The sequence below is a fragment of the Colobus angolensis genome, unplaced genomic scaffold (genome assembly GCF_000951035.1).
Source record: "Colobus angolensis palliatus isolate OR3802 unplaced genomic scaffold, Cang.pa_1.0 Scaffold132, whole genome shotgun sequence".
NCBI classification, from domain to species: domain Eukaryota; kingdom Metazoa; phylum Chordata; class Mammalia; order Primates; family Cercopithecidae; genus Colobus; species Colobus angolensis.
The window spans coordinates 6,915,114-6,941,525 of record NW_012114400.1 but is presented as its reverse complement, the minus strand read 5'-3'; the positions used below and the strand labels follow the sequence as shown (position 1 = coordinate 6,941,525).

Here is a 26,412-nt window from a genome sequence, read left to right as displayed (position 1 = left end):
ATATACTAACATATTTTTATTTTTAAATAGTCTAATAAATTTTAATGCTATATAATTTATGGTGATGAGAAAAACACAATACATTACATACTTTGAAAGGATATTTAATCTGTCACCTGATGTATTATGTCATATATATTTTCAAAGATAATTTTCTTATTTTAATTTTTAGAAATAATGCACTGAGTAAAATTAAGTTTTTATAATAAGACACTACTAAAATATTTTTAAGTAATTATTTTCATAAAATAATTACTGATATGTTGCTGTATTTCTTGTATTCTGCAAATATAGAAAAGACAATCAGATAACTTTCAATATTATAGTGGTTGGAAAGTTTTGAGCAGCAAACCTAGGAATAAGCAGAAACAATATATTACAGTTAGCTTGAAGGTCAACATTTCAGCTTAAAAAAACCCATCTTGAAATGATTTTTTAGTGTTGCATAGTTAACTTAAGACTGTTGCAGGTGATATTGAAAAGAGGCACTGTAGCTAACTCTAAATGTACACTTCTGAAATTATAAAATACATTACATTAATTTTTTTAAAGCTATTTATAAAATTAAACCCAGCAATACTTTTCCAAGAAGCAGTTTTGATAAGTAAATTATTTGTTATTTGGGGGTAAAATCAGTAAAGTGATAATATATATATTTTTAATTTTGCTCATATATAAATATATATATACATATATATATGTGTATATATATATATATACAGACACACACATAATTAAGAATACCCAAGAAAATATGCATGTGAACCATTGATAATAATGGCACATTTTATATTTTGCATTTATAGGAAAGATCCATATTTGGTACTCTCTTTGATTGTGTATATTTAAGGTGTACAACATAGTGTTTTAATGTACTTAAACATAGTGAAATGGTTACTACAGCCAAGCAAATTACCATACCAAACATCTTTTCATCTTGCACACTCTTTTTTCTTTGTGCTAAGCGCAGCTAGAATTTATTCTCTTTGCAAATTTCCACTAGGCCATACAATATTTTTAACTATAATCTTCATGTCATACATTGGATCTCAACATTTATTCATCCCATATAACTGCAACTTTGCACTCACTGACCTAATATCTTCTCATGATGTCCCTCTACCACCTTTCGCATACTGGTAACCAGTCTCTTTTTGTTTTCTTTTCTTTCTTTTCTTTTTTTCCTTTTTTTTTTTTTTTTAGTTATTACTTTTTTTTTTTTTTTTTGATCTGGTGTGCAGTGGCACGATCTCAACTCATTGCAACCTCTGCTTCCCAGCTCAAGCAATTCTCCTGTGTCAGCCTCCCAAGTAGCTGGGACTACAGGTGCCTGCCACCACACCTGACTAATTTTTGTGTTGTAAATAGAGACGGGGTTTCACCATATTGGTCAGGCTGGTCTCGAACTCCTGACCTCAAGGGTTCCACCTGCCTCAGGCTCCCAAAGTGCTGGGATTGCAGGCGTGAGCCACCGTGCCTGACCTTCTTTGAGACTTTCTATTAGATAATGTTATCTGCAAACAGATAATTGTACCTCTCTGTCCAGTCTGTATTGCACTTTATTTATTTGTTTGTTTGTTTATTTGTTTATTTATGTATTTATTTATTTATTGTCTAATTGTCCTGGTGGTGAGAGTGGAAACTCTTCCTTTGTCCTGCTCTTAGGAAGAAAGTATTCCTTCTATCACTATTAGGTAGGATGAGTTTTTCATCCATGCTCTTTACTATATGGAGGAAATTATTTTCAGTTCATAGCTTGGTGAGTGTTTTTTACATGAAAGTGTGTTGATTTTGTCAAATGCTTTTTTTGTATCTATTAAGAATGTAATTTTTATTTTTTAATTCTACTTACATGATTTATTGTATTAATAAATTTTAGGATATTGCATAAACTTTGCATTCTTTGGGCTAAATCCCATCTGGTCAATGTGTATATTTATTTTATATGTGACTAGATCCAGTTTGCCAGTATTTTGCTGAGGATTGTTATGCCTATATTCAAAGTGGATATTGGACTATACTTTCCTGAGATACATCTGGCTGGTTTTGGTAGGGGATAATACTGGCCTCATAAAAGGAAATGGGAAATATTCCTTCCACTTCTATTTTGTGGAAGAGTTTGTGAAGAATTGATATTAATTCTTCCTTGAATTTTTGGTTAAATTTAACAGTGAAGCCAACTAGATGTGAGCTTTTCTTTGTAGGCAGATTTTGGTTATTAGTTCAATTTCTTCACCTGTTATAGGTTTATTCATGTCGTGTTTTTCTTCTTGAGTTCAGTGTCAAGAACTTAAGGGGCTCAAGAGATCCTCCAACCTTGGCCTCCCAAAGTGCTGAGATTACAGGCTTGAACCATCATGGCTAGCCCTTGTTCAATGTTATCTTACAGCTACATGGTTCCTCCAAACATCTATCACTCTCCTCACCAACTCTATCCAAGCTTAGCCCTTCTAAATCTGAGCAATGACCTTCATATTCTATGTCATAAAGGAAATTGAGGTCATCAGTTAAGAAAGTCTCTCTTTCTAGAAATGTTTCCATTTCATTGAAATATACAATTTGTTGGCATGGAATTGTTCATACCATTTATTTAATATTCTTAGTGTTTCTGTAAGGTCAGTAGTAATAGCTCTTATTTATTCTTGATTCTTAGTTATTTGTAGTGTCCTTATTTTAAGTTACATGAGTTTTCTCTTTTTATCATGATCAATCTAAGTTGACATTTTCAATTTTGTTGATCTTTTCGAAGAAAGAGCTTTTAGTTTCATTGAATTTTCTCTATTTTTCAAGTAAACTAATATTTGAATAGCTCTTAAAGCAATAACTAGCTCCGTATTTGGGTGGGAGTGTCCTGTTTTTCTGGGCATGGTCTTACAAATGGCACAACAAGAGATTATATCTCATGCCTGGCTTGGTGGGACCCACGCCCAGGGTGCCTTGCTCACTGCTAGCACAACAGACTGACAGAAGGAGGGGCATCCACCATTGCTGAGGCTTGAGTAGGTAAACAAAGAAGTCTGGGAAGCTCAAACTGGGTAGAGCCCACCACAGCTCAGCAAGCCCTGCTGCCTCTGTGGGATCCACCTCTGGGGGCAGTACATAGAAGAACAAAAGGCAGCAGAAACTTCTCCAGAGTTAAACGTCCCTGTCTGACAGCTCTGAAGAGAGCAGTGGTTCTCCCAGCATGGTATTTGAGCTTGGAGAACAGACAGATTGCCTCCTCAAGTGGGTCTCTGACCCCCGTGTAGTCTAACTGGGAGACACTTCCCAGTAGGGGCTAACTGACACCTCATACAGGCAAGTGCCCCTCTGGGATGAAGCTTCCAGAGGAAAGATCAGGCAGCAATATTTGTTGTTCTGCAGCCTCCTCTGGTGATACCCAGGCAAACAGGGTCTGCAGTGGACCTCTAGCAAGCCCCAGCAGACCTGCAACTGAGGGACCTGACTGTTAGAAGGAAAACTAACAAACAGAAAGGAATAACAACAACATCAACAAAAAGGACATCCACACAAAAACACCATCTTTAGGTCACCATCATCAAAGACCAAAGGTAGATAAAACCACAAAGATGGGGAGAAACCAGAGCAGAAAAGTTGAAAATTCTAAAAACCAGAGCACCTCTGTTTCTCCAAAGGATCGCAGCTCTTCGCAGAAATGGAACAAAGCCTGACGGAGAATGACTTTGACAAGTGGACAAAAGTAGGCTTCAGAAGGTCGGTAATAACAAACTTCTCCGAGCTAAAGGAGGATGTTCGAACCCATCGCAAGGAAGCTAAAAACCTTGAAAAAAGATTTGACGAATGGCTAACTAGAATAAACAGTGTAGAGAAGACCTTAAATGACCTGATGGAGCTGAAAACCATGGCACGAGAACTACATGATGCGCGCAAAAGCTTAGCTAATTAGATCAAGTGGAAGAAAGGGTGTCAGTGATTGAAGATCAATTTAATGAAATAAAGCAAGAAGAGAAGTTTAGAGAAAAAAGAGTTAAAAGAAATGAACAAAGCCTCCAAGAAATATGGGGCTATGTCACAAGGCCAAGTCTGCGTTTGATTGGTGTACCTGAAAGTGACAGGGACAATGGAACCAAGTTGGAAAACACTCTTCAGAATATTACCCAGGAGAACGTCCCCAACCTATCAAGGCAGCCCAACATTCAAATTCAGGAAATACAGAGAACACCACAAAGATACTCCTCAAGAAGAACAGCTGCAATACACATAATTGTCAGATTCACCAAGGTTGAAATGAAGGAAAAAATATTAAGGGCAGCCAGAGAGAAAGATTGGGTTACCTACAAAAGGAAGCCCATCAGACTAACAGCAGATCTCTCTGCAGAAACTCTACAAGCCAGAAGATAGTGAGAGCCAATATACAACATTCTTAAAGAAAATAATTTTCAACCCAAAATTTAATATACAGTTCAAACTAAATTTAGTAAGTGAAGGAGAAGTAAAATCATTTACAGACAAGCAAATGGTGAGAGATTTTGTCACCACTAGGCCTGCCTTACAAGAGCTCCTGAAGGAAGCACTGCACATGGAAAGGAACAACTGGTAGCAGTCACTGCAAAAACATGCCAAATTATAAAGATCATCAACACTAGGAAGAAACTGCATCAACTAATGGGCAAAATAGCCAGCTAAAATCATAATGAAAGGATCAAATTCACACATAACAATATTAACCTTAAATGTAAATAGGTTAAATGCCCCAATTAAAAGACACAGACTGGCAAATTGGATAGAATCAAGACCCATCAGTGTGCTGTATTCAGGAGACCCATCTCACATACAGAGACACATATAAGTTCAGAATAAAGGGATGGAAGAAGATCTACCAAGCAAATGGAAAGAAAAAAAATAAAAAGCAGGGGTTGCAATCCTAGTCTCTGGTAAAACAGACTTTAAACCAACAAATATCAAAAGAGACAAAGAATGACATTACATAATGGTAAAGGGATCAATTCAACAAGAAGAACTGACTGTCCTAAATATATATGCACCGAATACAGGAGCACCCAGATTCATAAAGCAAGTCTTTAGAGACTTCCAAAGAGATTTAGATTCCCACACAATAATAATGGGAGACTTCAACACCCCACTGTCAATATCAGACAGATCAATGAGACAAAAGGTTAACAAGGATATCCGGGACTTGAACTCAGCTCTACACCAAGCAGACTCAAGAGACATCTACAGAACTCTCCACTGCAAATCAACAGAATATACATTCTTCTCAGCACCACATCACACTTATTCCAAAACTGACCACATAGTTGGAAGTAAAGCACTCCTCAGCAAATGTAAAATAACAGAAATCACAACAAAGTGTCTCTCAGACTACAGTGTAATCAAATTAGAACTCAGGATTAAGAAACTCACTCAAAACCACACAACTACATGGAAACTGAACAACCTACTCCTTAATGACTACTTGGTAAATAATGAAATTAAGGCAGAAATAAAGATGTTCTTTGAAACCAATGAGAACAAAGACACAATGTACCAGAATCTCTGGGACACATTTAAAGCAGTGCGTAGTGGGAAATATATAGCACTGAATGCCCACAAGAGAAAGCAGGAAAGATCTAAAACCAACACCCTAACATCACAATCAAAAGAACTAGAGAAGCAAGAACAGCCACATTCAAAAGCTAGCAGAAGGCAAGAAGTGACTAAGATCAGAGCAGAACTGAAGGAGATAGAGACACAAAAATACCCTTCAAAAAATCAGTGAATCCACAGGCTGGGTTTTTGAAAAGATCAACAAAGTTGAAAGACCACTAGCAAGACTAATAAAGAAGGAAAGAGAGAATAATCTAAATAGATGAAATAAAAAAGAAATGACAAAAGGGATACCAGCTATCCCACAGAAGCACAAACTACCATCTGAGAATACTGTAAACACCTCTACACAAATAAGCTAGACAATCCAGAAGGAATGGATAAATTCCTGGACACATACACCCTCCCAAGACTAAACCAGGAAGAAGTTGAAGCCCTGAATAGAACAATAACAGGCTCTGAAATCGAGGCAATAATTAATAGCCTACCAACCAAAAAATGTCCAGGACCACACAGATTCACAGCCAAATTCTACCAGGGGTACATGGAGGAACTGGTACCATTCCTTCTGAAACTATTCCAATCAATAGAAAAAGAGGGAATCCTCCCTAACTCATTTTATGAGGCCAGCATCATCCTGATACCAAAGCCTGGCAGAGACACAACAAAAAAAGAGAATTGTAGACCAGCATCCCTGATGAACATCTATGTGAAAATCCTCAATAAAATACTGGCAAATCGAATCCAGTAGCACATCAAAAAGCTTATCCACCACAATCAAGTCAGCTTCATCCCTGGGATGCAAGGCTGCTTCAACATATACAAATCAATAAATGTAATCCATCACATAAACAGAACCAACAAAAAGAATCACATTATTATTTCAATAGACGCAGAAAGGCCTTAGACAAAATTCAGCAGCCCTTCATGCTAAAAACTCTCAATAAACTAGGCACTGATTGAACATATCTCAAAATAATAAGTTATTTATAACACACTCACAGCCAATATCATATTGAATGGTCTAGAACTGGGAGCATTCCTTTTGAAAACTGGCACAAGACAGGGATGCCCTCTCTCACCGCTGCTATTCAACATAGTGTTGGAAGTTCTGTCCACGGCAGCCAGGCAAGAGAAGGAAATAAAGGGTATTCAATTAGGAAAATAGGACATCGCATTATCCCTGTTTGCAGATAATATGATTGTATATTTAGAAAACCCAATCATCTCAGCCGAAAATCTCCTTAACCTGATAAGCAACTTCAGCAAAGTCTCAGGATACAAAACGAATGTGCAAAAACCACAAGCATTCCCATACACCAATAACAGACAGAGAGGCAAATCATGAGTGAACTCCTATTCACAATTACTACAAAGAGAATAAAATACCTAGGAATCCAACTTACAAGAAATGTGAAGGACCTCTTCAAGGAGAACTACAAACCACTGCTCAACGAAATAAAAGAGGACACAAACCAATGGAAGAACATCCCATGCTCATGCATAGGAAGAATCAATATCGTGAAAATGGACGTACTGCCCAAGGTAATTTATAGATTCAATGCCATCCCCATCAAGCTACCAATGACTTTCTTCACAGAATTGGAAAAATCTGCTTTAAAGTTCACATGGAACCAAAAGAGAGCCTGCATTGCCAAGACAATCCTACACAAAAAGAACAAAGCTGGAGGAATCACACTGCCTGACTTCAAACTATATTGCAAGGCTACAGTAACCAAAACAGCATGGTACTGGTACCAAAACAGATATATAGACCAATGGAACAGAACAGATGCCTCAGAAATAACACCACACATCTACAACCATCTGATCTTTGACAAACCTGATAAAAACAAGAAATGGGGAAAAGATTCCCTATTTAATAAATGGTGCTGGGAAAACTGGCTAGCCATATGTAGAAAGCTGAAACTGGATCCCTTCCTTATGCCTTATACCAAAATTAATTCAAGATGGATTAGAGACTTAAATGTTAGACCTCAAACCATAAAAACCCTAGAAGAAAACCTAGGCAATATCATTCAGGACATACGCATTGGCAAGGACTTCATTACTAAAACACCAAAAGCAATAGCAACAAAAGCCGAAATTGACCAATGGGATCTAATTAAACCAGAGAGCTTCTGCACAGCAAAAGAAACTACCATCAGAGTGAACAGGCAACCTACAGAATGGGAGAAAATTTTTGCAATATACCCATCTGACAAAGGGCTAATGTCCAGAATCTACAAAGAACTTAAACAAATTTACAAGAAAAAAACAAACAACCCCATCAAAAAGTGGAACAAGGATACGAACAGACACTTCTCAAAAGAAGACATTTATGCGACCAACAGACACATGGAAAAATACTCATCATCACTGGTCATCAGAGAAATGCAAATCAAAACCACAATGAGATACCATCTCACACCAGTTAGAATGGCGATCATTAAAAAGTCAAGAAATAATAGGTGCTGGAGAGAATGTGGAGAAACAGGAACGCTTTTACACCGTTGATGGGAGTGTAAACTATTTCAACCATTGTGGAAGACAGTGTGGGGATTCCTCAAGGATCTCGAAAGAGAAATATCATTTGACCCAGCGATCCCATTACTGGGTATATGCCCAAAGGGTCATAAATCATGCTATTATAAAGCCATATCCACACGTATGTTTATTGTGGCACTATTCACAATAACAAAGACTTGGAACCAACCCAAATGTCCATCAACGATAGACTGGATTAAGAAAATGTGGCACATATACACCATGGAATACTATGCAGCTGTAAAAATATATGAGTTCATGTCCTTTGCAGGAACATGGATAGAGCTGCAAACTATCATTCTGAGCAAAGTATCACAAGGACAGAAAACCAAACACCACGTGTTCTCACTCATAGGTGGGAATTGAACAATGAGAACACTTGGACACAGGGTGGGGAACATCACACCCTGGGGCCTCTTGTGGAGTGGGGGCATGGGGGAGGGATAGCATTAGGAGATATACCTAATGTAAATGACGAGTTATTGGGAGCAGCAAACCAACATGGGGCACATGTATACCTAAGTAACAAACCTGCACATTGTGCACATGTACCCTAGAACTTAAAGTTTAATAATAATAATAAAAAAACTAGCATCTTTAAGTGCTAAAAGTCATAAGCTTTATTATGCATCATAATGTTAATGAGCACTTATTTTATTACAGAAGTAGTTTATTGTTTCATCTCTCCAATCAGAGCTCAGTATAAGATAGGAGCTCAATAAATGCTAATTGAAATTAAATGAGCCTAACTCAGCATGAGCAGAATCGATGAAGTTGTGGCAATCAGAAACTGAAGCAATCCCAGTGTTTCAGATTGCTAAAATTAGGTAAGTGGTAACAACTTTAGCATGGATGCTGAAACAGCTTTGAAAATTTCACAGGAATCCCCAGGAGGCCTTAAGCTTTCTACATCCTCGTATTTCTTCTTCTTCAGTGTAGCAGAGTGACAGCTCTTTTCGTAAGCAGAAGGAAAACTCAGTACTCTCTTTTGGAAATACCTTATTTTTAACAACACACAGTTGCTATCTCTTTTCATAATAATTCTGTATATTCTACATCATGGTCTCCAAAGCATCAAGATCACAGCACAGCTAAACTAGGAAATCCCATCAGTGTAACCAATAGGTAAAACTCTTTGGCAGAATCTCTCTCATTTTGAAATACTCACAGCACTCAGCATGGAACACAGCAGCATTGTACACACTGACACTCAACAAATATTTGTTAAATGCATTTTGATGAATTTGTGAAATATCAGCTGCCAGTAATAAAAGTGCTTACAAGGAAAAAAAAAATCTTTATAAACTATATACCAAGTGACTTTTCATTAAATCTGTGTTACAGTGTATATGACAAACCTTCAGTAGAGAGACTTGTGTAAGTAAAGAGAAAAACTGGATTAGTTTGCCTGCATTTGATCAGATCTCTGGTAAATAAAGAAACTATTTGTTGGTTTTGAAATGTATGAGCATGGTTTATGAGCCATCTCTTTTTATGTTGTTATTGTTGTTTTTGTTGTTGTTATTAAAGAGTACTGTTAAATATCATATTAAGTGAAATGAAAAAATACCTTTGCATTCTACCCCTCACATGTTGTTCTGAAATTGATTTATCTACCCGTCAGTAGATATTACACAGTCATTATTAGACATACATGCTTTTCCTCAATTTCTTTTTTTTTTTTAAGTTCAGCTTTTTATTGAACACGTTATAAAAGAGATTTACTCAAAAAGACCAAAGCCCATGTCATCATCAGACTCTTCGGATTCTTCTTTCTTTGCTTCCACTTTCTTCTCCTCAGCTGGAGCAGCAGCAGTGGAGGGGGCAGGACCTCCTGCTGGTGCAGCACCAGCTGCTGGAGCAGGTCCACCAGCCCCTACATTGCAGATGAGGCTCCCAATGTTGACATTGGCCAGGGCCGTGACGGTCACCTCATCGTCGTGCAGAATGAGGGCCGAGTAGATGCAGGCAAGCTCGGAGACGGAGGCCATAGCGCCGGCAAGTGTGGGGCTGGCGCTGCCGGACGCGGTGCTAGTCGCCGGAAGAAGTGAGGGCCTCACCCCAACGCGGCCTTAGCTTCCTTGGAAGAACCGAGCACCTTCTCGGCAGCTGAGGAAAGGTCCTCAATTTCTTTTATTGCATTCCTAGGCAGAGAGTTAAGTGTTTGACAGAAGTATCTCCTTATTTCCCATTTCTGTACACAATGTGTACAAACCCCTTGGTTCAGCATGGCATATGATATCAGAAATAGGCCAAAGACAAGAGAAATGAAGAGCTCTAATTCTGGAGCGACACGGCCCTAGGTTGGTGTCCCAATGTCACTACGTATTGATTGTGTGATTTTGCTCAATTAACTGTCATCTCTATGTATCGGTTTAATAATCTGTAAAAGAAAGATAATAATAGCACTTACATCATAAGGTTGTCAGGAAAATATGGAGAGTTCGTATTTTTAAGGTGCTTAGAACAGTACCTGGCACATATTAAGTGCTTTATAAAAGTTATTTTTAAAAATTATGCTCAATAAGTACAAGTTCAAGCAAATACATAGGACTCAGGAATAAGCTCTAACACAGAAAAATAACTTGGTTAGAGAGTAGAAAGTTCAAAATTATTTTACCTTTTCCAAAAGAAGTCAATTGCTGAAAAGGGAACCCAGTTACGGGTGTTTTACTTTTTAAAATTGTATTATTATTATTATTATTAGAGATGGGGTCTCACTCTGTTTTCCAGCCTGGTCTCGAACTCCTGGCCTCAAGGGATCCTCCCATCTTGACCTCCCAAATTGTTGGTATTACTGGCGCAAGCCACTATGCCAAGTTAAGGGCATATTCCTTATTAAAACCACACTACAATACAAGAACCCTGTATTAAAATTTATGAAAATGTACTGAACCTGAGATTCAGGCTAAGTTTTCTGGTGAATATGTATATTTCCACCCATAATCACTGGAGAGTGGTTGGAAAAGTGATTGGTAGAACATTCTAAGGTTCTGCTTCCCATATGTCAAGGAATGAAATGAATTCAGGAATCCAAATATTTGACAACTCTCTTTATTTGAGTGGTCACTTAAAATTTTGCCAAGATTATTGTCAAAAATTATTGGTACTAGTATTAGGTCTAGGTGTTCTTGACTTCCCTTTTGTCTGCTTAGCAAAGGTTTATTTTTCATGACTAAATGAGATAAAAGAAAGTTTGATTCCCCTATCCACAAATGATATAAATTTTTAACTTCATCACTTGGGAAAGTGATGAAAATTCCAGGAAAGGCCATCTTCAAAATACATCTTTTATTGATTTTAATATTTCTAGATTTACAGAAAAAGCATATGGTACGATGTATGGTATGAGGGAATGGATGTCCAAAATACAATTTACTGTCAGTTTAGCATGACATAGGAATGGCATCGTGATAGCAATTTTAACATTCGTGGTAGTAGTATTGTAGAAAGAAATGGCTAGTTATGTCATGATTTTAAAAATTTCCAGTGTGGTTGAAAACACACAGGTTTATTTTGCACTCATGTTACATATCTGTTGCAAACTAACGGTGGCTATGTACAGTTACACTAAAAGTCAGCTAACAGAGGACCTCTTCTTGAGTCCTTTCTAGCAAAGGGAAAAGTGGAAAATTCACAGACAGATTATGTTTTTTAAAGCTTATGTTTAAGAGTGGCATTTGTTACTTCAGCTTGTTTTCACGCCAGTGGTCAAAGTAAGTCATATGGTCAATCCTGCAGTTAGAAGATGAGACAGTGACATAATAAGGGCTGCCCTGAGCCCAGACAATTGTCTAGAACTTGGACCAACAAGCATTTTTGGAGGGTGGATTGTCTTATCACTGACAGCATTTAAAATTGCCAGTCCATGGTAATAATGGAAAGCAGTCTAGTTTTATTTTTATGAATATTATTTAAAAATTATCTGCACACAGTACACCCTTTCACTACCTACATATCAGATAGCTGGATTTCACTACCCTGATTTTGATACTCATTGGAGAGAAGATCTACTCTTTCCCTAGAGGAAGGTGTCCCATATTTGGGACACCTTCAGAAAATGAGCATCAGAAAATGTTTTGACCACCAATACAACCTATCACAGTGGCTTAAATGGAAATATAAACTGTAGCAATAGAAGCAGAGATATTAGTGATGGTCTAAGGAATAGAGACAAAACACATTAGAGGCCTCTGAAAGAAGAGACTTCTTTCTCTAGGTCAGAGAATGTTTTCTTACATGCTAATAAATAATTTTGCATGTGATGTAACTTTTATTAATGAAGTATTTAGATATAAGAAATTTCATCAAAGAAGAACATATGTTTTGTCTATTTTATATTTTATCAAGCATCAACTCTAAACTGACCGAAACTAAGTTATTTTCTACCATAATCAGTAACTGAAAATGTTTCCTTCAGTTTATCACATTTATATCAAATTATAAATGGTTACAAATAACTCTTTGTATGCCATTTTTCCTTTTATTCTCTGTATCTAATCAGTGAATGAGTTTTGCAGGTTTCTCTGGTTTCCATTCCTTCCCTTCTATTCCTAATAGGAACTAGTTCTGGCACTACACATTGTATAACTTCTGGTTTTGTTCATTATCATGCAAATGCAGCTTTCATGCTGTTGCAAGCTAAATTCTTACAATACTATCTTAAACCATATCTCAGAGCTGCTCAATTCTTGGAGAGTCTCTTATTTCCTTTTACATATAATAATCTCTATAAATGAATGATGCAATACTCCTGACCCCATCCTATTCAACCATTTAATCACTGACTGAGTAATGACATAAAGGACAGGCTTATCAAGTTGGTAGTAACTGGAAAGGAAGTGAATAGAGATCCAACACTACCACAGTTAGCTGGAGTAAAAATGAGTTTTAAAATATGACATGCCATTGACAAATATCAGCTTAAAAAATACATCATATTTTCCCCCTTAACATTCTAAACATTTAATATATTATCTCTCCATCTTAAATTTGAACACTTTTTGCTCAGGGAATTTAATAAAACTTAGCTAGGTTTAAGAAGTAATTTGTGATGTGATATGTAATTCCAAATTTATTTTATGTCACTTCATAATGGATATTTTACCCATTATACTGCTTAAGAGGAGCTCAAGCTTTAAGTGATCAAAACTCACTTGAGGATGTGTTTGGCATAGAATTTCTATTTTAGCTTCTGCTTTTCCCTCTAGGTGGATTGTAAAAGGTTGAGGTTAAATTACTTTTACATTTTAAAGTGCATTAACTTCATAACATTTCTGCCCTGAAATGCTACACTAATTTGATATTTGTCCTATATCCATTTTCTATCTAATTTAGACAGAAATTTGGGTTGACCTTAATTGTATTTTCTTTCCTTTTAAACTACAATCTTCTATTAGCAATTTTTGGACTCATAAATGGAAATTTTGTCATCTTAAAAATTATTTTTTCCTTTTAAATTTAGAGGTTTTGATGAGAAATTTAGTAATCCTGTCGACTATAAAATATATAGCATTAGTCTTTTGTGACTTGCATCAGTAGAAAAGGTTGGGGCCTGCTTTAGCTAGGTGCATGAAAAATGTACTCTCACCTTCACATAACTCAAAATGGCTTACACAATTCAGTTCAAACTCTCAAACAAGTTCACCTTTGGTGTAAGTTAAAGTTTGAAAACCAAATGGAATACTGTACATTGAAAATGATGACCTAAAAGAAAGCTGGAAATTATAAAATTATCATATTTTTACGTAATACATTACTATTTTTGCTTAAGTTAACACATTTTATTTTTCTTGATGCTTATTATAAGAAAAATCAGTTGCTATTTTTTACATTTGAAACATCTCTTAATTCTTTTTTGTTTTAATGAGATTAGTGAAAACATTTAATTGCTCTTACTTGAATTAATAATATTAGAAATTAAAGCAAAATGAATAAATAGTAATTGATCCTGTAATTGCTAGAAATAATAAAAAATATTTAGTACTCCATATAAGGGTAAGTGTACTGCAGGTCCAATTTATTTGCATATTTGGCGAGTGTTTATTCAGTGTCTGTGTTGTGCTTAGGGCTGCTGGGGAATAGGCTTACATAAATGAATGTGACTTGATTTTTATCTGAGAACTAATAAGCTACTGCTGTTCTATTTAAGCTACAGCTGCGTGGCATAGTTTTCTCTAGTAGTCTTCCAATACTCTCAGGGTTGCTACCAATGGAATATTCTAATATTCTTGCAGTTGAACTGGAGTCCAAATGAGCAAATAAAGAAAAAAAATAGCAACACATACACTGAGACATCCCACAAAAAGCAGTATCATTTAGAAAAAATCACTATAAGCCTCTAAAGAAATATAACTGGTAGAGAATATTCTTGAACATTTGAGAACTATACTCTCAAATAATTTGCTGTTAAGAGTAATATATTATTTAATGGAGAATTGTTACAAATAGAAAATTAACAGAAAATCTGTCTCATAACCATAGATTAAAGGAAAGAAAATACAAGAAAATTAATTTAGGATGTAATATGCAATACAATATATAGAAGTGTTTGTGAGTGAGTGTGTGTATGTGTGTGTGTGTTTGAATGTATGTAAATATAGTCATAGAGTTCAGATCTGCATGTAAACTCATAGACTCTGAATATATGTACTATGTTTTAAATGATAACAAAAGTGACATAATGCAAAAAACATTGATATCCTAGTTTAGAACTATACAATCTCAGAAAAAGAAAATAAATATACAAACATACAAAAGTCTTTTCTTGAAACACTTTTGAAAGGAGGGGAGAATAGAAATATAAAAATTCCAAAAGTACCCTAGGTAGGTGGAGAGTAGAGATAGGAAAATGAAAGAATGAAAAATTAAGATGATAGCATCTTAATGGGCAGGTGACACATTATGGAATAGAGTTTTTTGGTGAAATATAATTTTCATATTAGATATATCAGAGTAAAACATTTCAATTATTAGTATTGGCAAAGGGGAGAAAATTATTAATGAGAGGCAGATGTGCAATGAGATTAAATTAAGTTATAATTAAAAAAAGTAAATAGCCATGTGAGTAAATCAATACAACGAATTTAAGAAAAAAGGAAAATAAAAGTAAAGGTACTTTTTTGCCATTAAAAGTTATGGCAAAAACCACAGTTACATTTGTACCAAACTAATAGCAAGAGGTAACACAGATTTCCCACAAAAATAACTAAAATGATGGATTAAAAATTAAAGAATTCTTCTGTGTATTCATAAGTTGATAGGAACAATATTCTGAAACCAGCATAGAAAAGAAACCATGCAAAGAGGGGGCACTGAGATCTCCACAGTATTTGCTGAGTCAGATGGATTTGAGCTTCTTTTGTTTTATTCTCATGGGGCTCAAAGTACAAATGACAAAGCTCAAATTTTGTCCAAGATAGAGTGCCTAAGGGGTACCCATAAATGTAAGACCCCAAAGGTCTGTGACCTTGAAATATATTGGAAATGTGTATCGGAACTGTAAGTAGGTAATTTATTTTTTAAAATTCCTTAGGATCATATCACACCAACATGGAATAACTTGGAGATCATGTTAAGCAGGATGTCAGGCACAGAAAGCTAAATACTACATGCTTTCACTCACATGTAGGAGGAAAAGAAAAAAGGAATTCCTGAAAGTAGAGAGGTAGAGAGTAGAATTGTGGGTATTAGAGGGTGAGAAGTATGGGAAATACCGTGGAGAGTGGAAGATGGGGATACATTTGTCAAGGGATACAAAGTTACAGCTAGATAGGAGAGATGAATTCTGGCATTCTGAAGCACTACAGGGTGAATGTGCTTAACTATGATTTATTGTATGTTTTCACAAATCCAGTAAGTACCAATATGAAATGCAGTTCTTCTGTGCAGTTATTCATCTATCAGCATGGACAAAATACACCATTTCTGATAGATAGGAACACTGGCATATTGTTACCATAATATTGACTAATGAAAAAATTACACTTTGGAGTCTGTTTCCTTTTTTTAAAACAGAAATGCTTATTTGTAAAGATATGTTCCTTCCTCAGGTATTGTAGGTAAATTATTTTAACTTTTATATCTAGGGAGAATACTCCTGAGGCTCAGGAGCTTCATACTTCTAGTTACACAGCTGGTAAGGGACAAACCTGAAAATATAAACCAATTTTAAATCTATGATTTTTTTTTTTCTGGTAACCGAATTGCTTCATGCTCTGTGCTAGAAAATTTAGCATAACAGTAAGATTATCTGTAATATGGATATTTGTAACTTGAAATATATATTTGTTAAAAATTTTCAAGTTATTTTTCATAGCTTAAACTATATCTAATATGTCAGAACATAAAAAGCAAGTGGAGAAGATGCCTGAGTTAATATAAAGAGATTTCATAATTTTCATTCCTAAGGTTCTTGTCTTTTAGCCATAAGAGAATCCTGTAATTTTTCAGTTAGAAACTACTCAGGAACAAATCTACCTAGGTTGCTTATCTGGTTTCTTCACTGATAATAGATTTGTAACCAGCTTTTAGAGAGTGATGAAAAGGGCTGCTAGTAGGAGGCACAACAGTTACATCAATAAGTGAGATTAAATTAATTTAGGAAAAAGAGGCAAGCCACATAAAACTGCTAAAATAACAGCTCCTACATTTCATCAGGTTTTATTTAGTTCATGGGCAAAAAGCCAAATTCTCAATATATTATCAAAAGTTTTTCCCTCAATATTAAGTAAATTTGAATGAATAGTAGTTTTATTTTGTAGTCTGTTTCATAGAAAAATGTAAAACACGTAAGTTGAAATATTTACCCAGTGAGAAATCATTTTTCTCCTTTTTGCTTTTTTTTTCTAACTTGGTGCATTTTAGTGTTGAGTGAGCTAACAATCACCTGGTTGTATGGTTAAATACAACTTCTAGAGACCCAAAGTTCATAGATCTGGAGTTTTATAACCATGAATAACCCCAATGCAAGTTGTTAGTGGATTGGCTGCAATCTGAGAAACCTTGATGTCAATAAAGCTTCATCGAGTCCCAGAAGTAACATGAAGATACAAAATTCCTCTTAGATTCTGGTCTCTAGAGGAAATAAGCAAGAAGGTGATAATGTAAGGAGATGAAGATATAGTGGAAAGGTTATAGAAAAAGGAACACACAAATTGCAGTTATATTTCATATTGGATTTTTAATTATTTTTAAAATGTTATTCCAATAAATACATACTTTAAAAATCACTAAACTTCTTGTCCTTTCCATTTTTGTTATTTTTTAGGATAAAGAATTATCTTAATTATAGTCATCTGACTGTTTCAGCTAAAGAAAACTGGGGGAGTGGGTAGCACTATATAATATGATTATAATATTGCAGAGAGTTTTTTGGCCAGTTTATTGTTTTTCCTGGCACTTAGAATTTTAATAATTATTTGTAATTTGTGTACACTATATGTTTCTTCTTCCTCCTATATAATTAGATTTGTTCTTTTAACGTCATCTTGATACTGACTTTTACTGATAATAAGTTGCTAGAGAATTTGGATTTGTATTAACATTTTTGTGAGCAGAGCCAATTTATTTTTCTGAAAAAAAAAAAAAAAAGACAGAACGGTTTCTATAATGGCCAGTTGAAACAAGAAATTCACTTCTGCCTTTCTAATTATGCCTGAGTCTGTTGAGTTTTAGTGTGCTGCGCTGTATCAGTTCTCTCGGGTGCTTGTTTCATTGGGTGACAAATGTAAGAATATGATAGCCTCAGTAGAAAGCTTTAGCTGGTCTGTGCGCAGGCATTAGCTGTCCTATTATTCAAAAAAAATGAAGTCAGAAGCTTTTGATATGCTTAAGGAATTCAGAAATATTTGATAGTGCTGAAACTTCAAACAGCTATAATAAAAAAGTGTTAAGTTTTTAATCATAAGCAATAAGATATGTTTTAATAAATATTTCAGAAGAGTAATATTAAATATGGAATTTCAGAGGAGAAATTGAAGATTTTTGGTAGAAGTATTTACTTGAAATAAAATCGTGGGCACTCTGAGATATGTTCTAATATACTATATTGGTTCCTATATTGAGAAGGAGAAAATTAAAAGTAATAATAATGAAATAATTTTATTAAATGTTAAACAACCAAAATGTGTGTATCTAACGAGGTTCCCTGTTTTAGTACCCTAGTATAGCAGAGAATCTTATGAAAAGACGGTTGGTCGGGATTTTGACAGTGACAGATCGCTTTGTGTGCACTGCTAGCTGTGATTCGCTGTCAATGCCCTTGATTCTGCTGCCATCGTCCTCCAGGATGGTGATAGGTGCTTTTATTTCATTCATCAGTTGACATTTGCACCTGAACATTTTTAGTGACTCTGTCAAAGAAAGCAAAACAGATAATTCAGTTTCTACATTTTTGTATCATTTGGAGCATCAGCTTGCAGTTTGCTTGACTGAGACACTAGGTGAGTATCAATCGAGCAGATTGGGTAGATGTAGAAGTGTTTTGATAAATAAAATTATAGAGTAGGAAGTAGGAATTAATAAAAGGATTAGTTATGTTTAGTGTGACATTTTGCTTCTCAGTCTTGGCAACAGATTTTTTTTTTGCAACTTTAGTGGGATTTGCATACTTGTAAGTTAGTCTGTGCAAGCAGTCCCCATCTGTTTTGGCACCAGGAACTGGTTTCATGGAGAAATTTTTTCTATGAACTTGGTAGAGGGAATGGTTTCAGGATTATTTAAGTTCATTACATTAAGGTGTGCTTTATTTCTATTAATATTACATTGTAATATGTAATGAAATAATTATACAATTCACTGTAATGTGGAATTAGTGGGATCTCTGAGCTTATTTTCCTGCCACTAGACAGTCCCATCTGGGGGTGATGAGAGACAATAACAATAAAAGGCAATGAGATTACAGAGCATAGAGCAAACAATAAAGATTAAAAAGTAAAATCAATCTTTAACGTTTTAGTTCTTCAGATAGCTTTCATTTGTAAAATAAATATAATCAACACTGCTTTAGATTGCACTTTTTGAATGTAAAGAAACAGAAAAATACCCTGGCTCCTGAGTTCCCTGAAATATCATTTCTCTGGCCCAGGTAAAGTGGCATTCAGGCCAGATAGTGACTGTAACAACTGCAGTCACTGCCTAATAACTCTCACCAGAGTGCAAAGGAAATGCCACAGCCCTGAACCAGGTTGAAAACTGTACCTATTATTTGCAACTCCCTGTGGCAATAAAGTTTTACTTTTCTTATTATTAATATTGAAAACCTCAGAAAACTCATTAGCCAACTGTAGAGTCACAACACATCCCTTTAGATTTCCTGTAATGAAGTTCAAGTCTACAATTCATGTAACACCATCAGTTATAGTTGTCACAAATATAGATTTTATAAAAATGTCAGTTTTCCAAATGTGTATTCATGCAGTTAGGAAAGTAATGAAAGCTTTTTTTATGGCTATATGTATTTTTTATAATTGCCATGATTTTAAGCTCTGTGTTATCTAATAAATAAATAAATGAATAAATAAATAAATAAATAACATCTGTAGGAGTGAGTTTACAGACTTGGCATTTCCAAGGTCAATCAAGTGCCACACATTTATTTTCCATGGCAACCATGGTTTAAGCACAAAACGGTTCTGATGTTATTTGGCAACTTTGTCCTAACTAAATTGTTTCCAGTTTTGCTTATTCCGTATTACACCAAATCAATACTTTAAGAACCTGAGAAAACTTCTGTTGTCTAGCCATTGTGTAGTTTTATATTTTGATCTGTACTCAAAGGATTAGCATAGTCTGTCTCAACAGGTTTACATGTGGATAGTTGTGGGTGGTGTGCTTATTTTTGTATTATTTTGATGGAGGATAATTTATAGGGTATGAAGAAGTGGGACAGTCATTGTAGTCGTGCCTGGGCTCATGGTGACAAACACAAATGAAAACTGCACTGAAGCAATTGCTCTTCAAGAAGACATACTCAATTTTGTTCCTAAATAGAGTGCCTTGTTTTTTGTATTGTTCTCATGTAATCTTCAGTTTACTTCAAATAAATATATTTTGCTCTACATTTTTTTTCCTATGGTTAAATTTTATAATTCACAGTTATTCTGCATATATTTTTATGGATATACATGATATTGTTTATAATAATACTTTCATTCCTCATGTTTCAAGTATCACTATTTCTCTGGTAAAAAGCAAATAAAAAACCAAACACTACCTTTTAACAATGCAGTATTTTAAATGAATAATTCTAGTTTTTTTAAAAAAATTTGGTTTATTGAAATTATGAGGAATAAATTAGAGGATATAGTTGTCAACTTCAAGTAATTTGCATACATGCATAATTCAACAATGGTATAAGCCCCCTTGCATTGAATGTATTTATCCATGTTTGTGTTTTTTATGTGAAGATGTGAGTCATACTGGATGGATAATATACACTGTTTTAAACTGTATCTGTATGTTTGGAGAAGGCCCAGGAAAATATTGACAATGTTAAATTTATTTTAAGTCACTATATTAATGATGTAAAACATACTAAATATAATGCTTACTTTTGTGTTGAGATGCAAGAAAATTTTGCATTGATATATTTTTTATTTGAGGACATGTAGCATTTTTATGTGAATTTTCACTTTTCCCACAAAATGTACTGTAAATACTAAAACAGTTGTGAAAATTAAGAAACATTTTGCTACTGAAATGTTTATTCTGAGATGAATGTTTTGTTTTTAATGCATCTTATAATTAATCATATGTTTGAAAATTCATTCTTTAATAAAATAAGCTTCAGAAATATTTCAACTGGATAAAAAAGTGGGATTACATTGAATTACAGTCTGATGTTAAATGCTTAATAGAATGTTGAAATAAGACTTAATGACTATCAGAGGAAAAATATTAAGTGGTAAAATTACCTTTAAACTCAATATTCACATTTGAAAAACTATAAGGCACTATCTTCAGTTGAGAAATGAAGGAAAGTTTTATATATTCTTACTTTTTAACATCAACATTTTATAAAGCATTTTGTTAATTTAATACCTTTAGCAATATGTAATGGTAAAAGATCTTATATGTTTAGTGACAGAAAAGATTGTACTGTTTTAGGAAATAATAGAAACTAATCAACTCTTGTATTTTATTCTTCAGAATCCTAGTTGGAAGTAATATAAGAATATGCAGGATGTTATATTTCAAAGCATTAATAAATTAATACTTAGAATAAAAGTTAATTTATTTGGCCTTCAATCAAAGTTATATTAACCAGTACATTCGTAGCAATATTTTTTGTTCATGAATGACCCAATATACTACACCATTATAATTGACTTCTACATCAATCTAGACCAATTAAATTGTGTTTTATTGTAACTTTACTGCCAGAGAGAGAGAGAGAATTAATTACATTGATTAAGCCAAGCAAAGTTTCCAAAACTTGATAACTATAAAGCTTGGAAAGCCAGTGTGATGCTTAGAATGGGTATCTGATTTGTGAGTCAGGAGGTCTAAGTCCCAGTTCTAGCTCTCATTTCATACACATGATCCTTAAGTAGTAGCTTGATAGCATCCCTGGCTCCAGATACAGTATCTCTTTTATATAATGAGATGGTGAAACTAAATGATTTCAAAGCTCTGATAGCTTTAAAATTTTAGATATATCAGCTCTTCTACATTTCCTTCAAGAGGTTCCCCAAAAATTCAATAAATTTTATTTTGTAATAAATCTTTCTAACTAAAAATAAAATATTTACCCACTAATTTAATCCAAAAATTTTTAATTTCTACCATGTGCCCAGTACTGTGTATAATTATGCATAGAAAGTTTATAGTTAATTAAAGGAGATAATAGAAATAAATTATTGCCCTGTAGTTTTATGATTGGTGTAATAAAACATAATGGAAACTTTGGGGTAAAATAAAATAAATTCAAGTTATCTTGGAGAATACCTTCAGGTTTTGTTGTTGTTGTTGCTGTTGTTGTTGTTGTTGTTGTTGTTGTTTGAGATGGAGTTTCACTCTTATTGCCCAGGCTGGAGTGCAATGGAGTGATCTCAGCTCACTGCAATCTCTACCTCCCAGCTTCAAGCAATTCTCCTGCCTCAGCCTCCAGAGTAGCTGGATTACAGGTGCCCACCACCACACCTGGTGATTTTTTTGTATTTTTAGTAGAGATGGAGTTTCACTGTGTTGGTCAGGATGGTCTCGAACTCCTGACCACAGATGATACACCCTCCTCGGCCTCCCAAAGTGCTGGGATTACAGGCTTGAGCAACCGCACCCAGCCCCCCTTCAGAGTTTTAATACGCAATTCTTCGTGTATCTACTCCTCAGATAATTTTTAACTCTGGGGAAACAGTGCTTTTGCTTTTGTTTAAACAACTGTTTAAAACAAACTGTTAAAAACAAAAATAATTTTGCTTCAAACATTTTTTACAAGTAAACCTATGGGGTCTTTTTCTGATACCCCTGTATTCACTAGGGTTTGTATTTTGAATATAAACTATATAAATTTAACAAACTTTTGTCTTATTAAGTATAATGATTCATTTGCAAATACTCTAAAAAGTATTTCTATAGGCAAAGGAAACCTGCACAGAAATTATCATAAGAATAATTGAATATTTAAAATAAATTGCTTATTTATTCATCCTTTTTATTGCTATTTAGAGGTGAACTTACAAGAAAAAAACTATTTTTTTTCGTGCTAGGTGAATATATTGTTTGGAATAGTAGGTACTTATAAAATAAAAATGAAATATGGATATTAACCTGTTCCTAGTCGAAAGTTAATTTATCATCTGTATATCTTCAATTATAGAACAGTGGCAGTTGTAGCCTTGAAATAAAACAAAATAAATATGACATACACTAAGATGATTAAAAATAGATTGTATTGGATTTTCAAATAAACTCGTATTAGTAATTGAAAGAAGTAGTTTGTTTTTCATAATTTTTCACAGTATCAGATTTCAGCATTTTGTTTTTGCCAAACCATATTAGAATAATTATACATTTGAAAGGATATAAGTATGAAAATCCAAACTTGCGTTGTAGTACATACGCATGGATGATTGCTTAAAACAGATAGGTAAGTACATAGATGTCTAGATATCCACATGTATGTAGATATAGATATAGATGATGTGGTACCTTCCTTGATATAATTCACAAGGAAAATTAATATTAACCAATTACTGTTAGCAAATGTTAGAGGTAAAATAAAATAACATTTATACAGCGAAGTACATAAAGTGTTCAAATTTGAAAACATTTCAGCAACCATGGCCTAGACTAAAAAATAGGACATTACTAGATCATAAGTATTTGTCCTAATGCCCTCTTACCATCATTCCTATATCCAAAGGGTGACCACCATCCTGTATTCTAACACTAAAAGTTTATTTTACCCAATTTTGAGCTATATATTAATGGAAGTTCAAAATTAGGCAAAATAAAATTCTAGTGTTAAAATATTGAAACATTTATATAATGTTTCTTCAACATTATGTTTGTGAGATTTGTTCATGTTCGGTATTCTGTGGACAGCATACATAAAAATTTATTCTTACTGTAGTACAGTATTCAAATCTTCTGTTTACTTCCACAATGTATTACTGATTGCCAGTTGATGTGGTTTGGCTCTGCGTCTTCACCCAAATCTCATCTCAAAATGTAATCCCCACATGTTGAGGGAGAGATCAGTGGGAGGTGATTGGATCATGGGTGTGGTTTCCCCCAAAACTGTTCTCGTGATAGTAAGTTCTCAGGAGAGCTAGTGGTTTTAAAAGTGTGTCACTTCCTTGCTCTCTTTCGCCTGCCACCATGTAAGACATATCTTGCTCCCCTTCACCTTCTGACTTCGGCCATAATCTTAAGTGTCTAAGGCCTCCCCAGCCATATGGAACTACAAGTCGATTAAACTTCTTTCCTTTATAAATTACCTAGTCTCTGGTAGTATCCTTATACCAGTATGAAAATGGACTAATACACTAATGTAATATGTTTCTGTTTGGAGTTACTGAGAATAATTGATACGAACCTCTTTGAAAGTGCCTTTTGTACATACATGTTCACATTTTTGTTGACTGTATATCTAGCTCATATAATGTGCCTATGTCTATTATGTAGATACTTTCAAGGAATTTTCTAAAGTGATTGTATGAGTTTACACTCCCAGCAAAAGCGTATGAGAATTCCAGTTTCTCTGTTGTATTGTCACCACTTGGCATTGTCTGGCTTCGTATGCTTATAAGACTTTCTGGTGAATGGATAGTAGTTTCTATGTTTTAACTTCCAGCTCTTTGATAATAAAGTTGAAAACTATTTCAAAATGACTGGATGTTTAGATATCTTTGTTATCAAGTGTGTTTTCACTGTTGCTCTTGCCATATTATTATTAGTTTGTATAATTTATTTATATATTCTAGATATGAACCTTTTGCTGTATATATGAATTGCAACTATGTTAATCAATATTTTTAAAAACAAAGAAATTATGTGGTGAATAAATTTTAGTACTAATTATGTAAGATTCAATCTTTATTTCTATTTAAAAAATAAGTATCAATTCTTATATTAAATGTTAAGATGTCAGAAATTCAATATGAGTCTAATATAGTTAATATTCTCTAGTATAGATTCTACCTTCTCAACCCAAAGTGTTTTGAATGATTAAAAAGTAGAAATATTTATTTCTGGAAAAGGAGACAACTGAAGTGGACAGTATGATAGAGTGTATCTAAGGTAAACAGGGGCAAAATGTGTAAAAGGAAATAACTGGTATAGCAGTTTGTCAGGATGCAGGTATCAATAACAAATTTCACTACTCCTCCACCTCAACTCCTGATATTTCAGATGTGCTTTTCTTGTTACAATATAGGATAGGTAAAATCTCCTCTTAAATATTAACATTCATTGTGTAGTTGTCCAGATGAGATGTAGGTCTCTAGCAGAGAAAACTGATTTCAGATGGAAAGTCTTAGATTATGCCTCTTTGGGCATAACTCTATTGTAAAAGAGCTAATTGTACTTATCAGTATTCCAGTGTTTTATCTTCGTAATCAATGGCTGATAAAATTACTCAGAAGTTACTTTGATATAACCTAATGTAACTAGGAAATAAATAAAATAATTCATGAGAAATACACTGTGAAAAGGTAAAGGCCATGATATTTGGGTGCTGCAAATAAGGAATAGTCTTGAAGCGCAATTACTCCTAGTCTCAACCATTTTCATGTCTGGTAAAAAGCTACGGAAAACATAAAAGTAGAAAAAACATGGCAGTTGCTCCTCTGGCTAAGTATTTTGTTTCATTGCTTAAATTTCCATCATGGGAATTTGTTAGTTTTATTATTAAAAATGATGGGTTGGAACAAACAAGTAAACTGCTATTCTGTGTTTTGGCACAGTTAGCATCCCTGTAGTAAATTTATTTTCATTTTTTATTTCCATTTTTATTTATTTTATTATTATTGTAAAAAATTAAATAAGTATGGGTACATTTACTAATGCTGACATTGGCAAGGCATATGGAGTCCTTAAATGGAATACAATTTAAAGATAGACTTATTTCATATAAAGTACTAGAGTTTGTAAAATTTAATATTAACCCAGATAGTGATCAGTGAATTCGGATGTGAAGGATAGAGAACAAAATAAAACTGTAAGTATGATACGCTAAATTTATATGCTGGCATATTATGAAAGATGAGAAAGTAAAGCAATATATAACGATAGAGATATTCAAATATTCTCAAAATGTATATCTATTATTTAATTGTCTCACATGTATTCTCAACAACAGAGTAGGTGAAATAAGAGACTCTCTGTAATGGGGTAATATTATTTACCTTCTTTCAAGGATGAAGTGTTAGAGGATTTTGCCTTCCCTTTTCCAAGATCACATATGTCAATGAGTATAAACTTAATGCCAGTTTTACTTAGAAAACTTTATTAAAAAGGCAAGCATGGGTGTGTGTTTGTATTTGTGTGATATATGTTGGTTGGCAATAGTGAAACCACATGATAGGAGAAAATGAAAATTTAAATTACCTTATACCCTAAGTATTATCTTTGATGCTTTTATTTTTCCCTTTGCCCTTAGGTTGTTACTAATTTATATTTAAATATTAATTATACATATATATATCAACACTATAAATTATTTTTCTAAACTTCTTTTTTTTTTTTTTTCTGACAGAGTCTTGCTCTGTCGCCCGGACTGGAGTGCAATGGTGCGATCTTGGCTCACTGCAACCTCTGCCTCTTACCTGGGGTCCACAAATGCATGCATAAACA

General features: G+C 34.1%; 1 protein-coding gene and 1 pseudogene across 3 annotated transcripts in view; one reads left to right on the top strand and one right to left on the bottom strand.

Annotated features, from left to right (window-relative positions):
* Nucleotides 1-26,412, top strand: part of BRINP3 (bone morphogenetic protein/retinoic acid inducible neural-specific 3) — a 398,700-nt gene that overhangs the window by 218,667 nt on the left and 153,621 nt on the right. The window lies entirely within an intron of this gene.
* Nucleotides 9,800-10,232, bottom strand: LOC105506151 (annotated as a pseudogene). Its single transcript, XR_001000879.1, has one exon. The product of XR_001000879.1 is annotated as a 60S acidic ribosomal protein P1 pseudogene (transcript).